General features: G+C 37.3%; 1 long non-coding RNA gene across 1 annotated transcript; it reads right to left on the bottom strand.

Annotated features, from left to right (window-relative positions):
• Nucleotides 1–1,547: 1,547 nt before the first annotated feature.
• On the bottom strand, nt 1,548–2,217 carry LOC107469874 (uncharacterized). Its single transcript, XR_001588262.3, has 3 exons — nt 1,802–2,217; nt 1,653–1,706; nt 1,548–1,577 (listed from the first exon to the last, which is right to left on the bottom strand). It is a non-coding gene; the product is annotated as an uncharacterized LOC107469874 (long non-coding RNA).
• Between the last annotated feature and the right edge of the window lie 256 nt (nt 2,218–2,473).

Genomic DNA, 2,473 nt, shown 5'->3' with positions numbered 1-2,473 from the left:
AATCACTCAATGGGGGTTATCCATACCCGGGAATTTATACGTGCCCGGTCACCCTTACGACGTAGGGTTAACAGAGTATCGAGAATCAACCTGGAACACGTGGTGGCGAGCCACGGTTTTTACCCAGGGAAACTCGTATCTCAGATATCATCATTCATAAGCCATTTCATAGTCATAATCATTATTTAATCATTCATCAAGCCATGGCATGTTAACTCCTTTTGTTAACAACCTCCCTTTCACATTTTTCATCATCATTCCCTTATAATTCATCTTGATTACCCTTTCCAGGTCCTGACCAAACCATTTATCAAATTCTTCTCAAACTTCTTAATATCAAATAATCTTTAAATCAACCCAACTCTAACATCAAACCAATCACATCACACGAAGATTAAACTTTAACTTCTCGAACCCATGACTATCACTAAGACATCCTCGACACTCTATTTTCTTTGCTGTTTTTAATATAACAAATGAACTCGGAATTGCACAAACTTTATGTCCAGGTATTCATCTTGAAATAAGTTTTCTAACAAACCAAGGATCATAATTTTCTAATTTCTCTAACCTCAAGAATAAAGGAAAAACTGTGACTGCTCTGCAGTGCATAAAACCAGAAAAACAGCAGCAGCATGTGATATTCAAAATTCAATATAAAATCCAAGTTAAATTCAATGACTTTAAAATTTAATGTAGTTAAACTTTACTCATCCAGAAACAAGTGTGTCTTGGTTGCAACCCAATTGCTATTCAATTCTAAGAGTTACAAGCATTGGAAGTTGATGCATAGCTTGCTGAAATCTGTTTCTTTTCAGCTCTGACCGCCAATATTCAAAAACTCACAACTCCCAATCCTCAACTCTTAAAATTATGAAGTTTTAGAGAAATAAGGAAAATTAATCAAATTTTATAACAACATTGGTTTCGCTCCAAAACTCAACTCGTAGAAGTCGCAGCAAGACAAACAAGTTGCTGCCCTGTTTGACATTTTCTGCTGCAGGACAGATTTAACAACCTATCTTTAAAAAAAATGCCATAAATTGATTATTTAACAAAAAGGTCCCAAATTTTCCAGTTTAGTTCCTTATATTCCCAAGTTTAGCCCAGACTTGGTCTCATGCAATTCCGATCATTACATAATTAGTTACAGCAAATGCAATACCACCACAACACAACTCTACATCCTTATTAACAAACACCAATCCTAATCCATCATAAATAAATATAAGAACACACTATTAATAACTTCCACACCTCATAATTCCAATATATATATATATCCACCAACAAATCCTTTCCAATAACATTACAAGGCTAATCATTAAATACAACAAACAATTCAACTTATCCTATGGTATCTCTAACCTAAGCTTTCACAACACCGTAAATATTAAACGTACGAAACTTAAACCATACCTTGGCCGATCACTTAGATTCACCCAAGGCAGCCTCACAACACAAAACATAGCCCCTCCAAGCTCAATTAGAACAGCCACAAACCAAGCCTTGATCACCAATAAGCCTCCAAATACTCCCAATGCAATTCAATGCATATATACCCACTTAATCTACACCTAATACATATACATATTCTAATTTCAGTTCTCCATTGCTAAAACAAGATTGAGCTAGGGTTAGGGTGTTCTTACCATACCCATATGCTCAATAGCTTGAGCCCACAAGTTCCGGAAGCTAACTTGAACCTAGAACACAAGGATTGAACAATTTTTAACTTAATTGTTCATAAATTTCCGAAATTAGGAGAAGCTGGCTGAGAAGGAAATAATGAGTTACCTACCAAATTGTTCCATGGGTTTCATAGAGCTCGTCGCGGTGAACGCGTGGCCGCAAGCGGTTCGTCAATCGGAGCTCCGGATCAAAAGTTACATGGATTTGAAATTAAAGTGAGGGTTAGGTTTTTGCTTGTGTTCTTCTTCCCCCTAAGAAATGTTTCCCAGCGTGAATAATGAAGAAGAAGGGAAATAAGAAGCTGTGCCTCTTTAATGGATTGGGTTCGGTTGGGCCTTGGGCCCATTTTGGGTCCGGTTCAACCAGTCCGGCCCATCCGGCCCAATCTTGGGCCAAACTTTTCGAAATTGGTATCGAAATTCTCGTTTCGACGAGCTCTATCCTATTTTGATATCAGTTTTGCGTATTTAATTTTCCTATTGAAAATTCGATTTATTGACTAATTATATACCGATTTTAGCGGGGTTTACAAGATCCCTGAGATGCCTCAAGATATGTACTTTTCTTCCCAAAACTATTGGGATCAATGGCAAACTTTTCTTGGAGAATTGAGCACTAACATGAAGGAATTGAAGATGGAGCATCAAGAGTATGCTTCCACCCTCAATGAAATAACAGAAGACCAAAGAGCCATAAGAGAAGACCAAAGGGCTATGAGGGAAGAGCAACAAAGGCAAAGAGATGACATAGAAGAGATCAAGCATCACATTGGATCCTCAAA

Source organism: Arachis duranensis, chromosome 10, assembly GCF_000817695.3.
Source record: "Arachis duranensis cultivar V14167 chromosome 10, aradu.V14167.gnm2.J7QH, whole genome shotgun sequence".
In the NCBI taxonomy this organism is placed as follows: Eukaryota; Viridiplantae; Streptophyta; class Magnoliopsida; order Fabales; family Fabaceae; genus Arachis; species Arachis duranensis.
The sequence above is the reverse complement of the archived record's forward strand: the minus strand, read 5'-3'. Positions and strand labels throughout refer to the sequence as shown.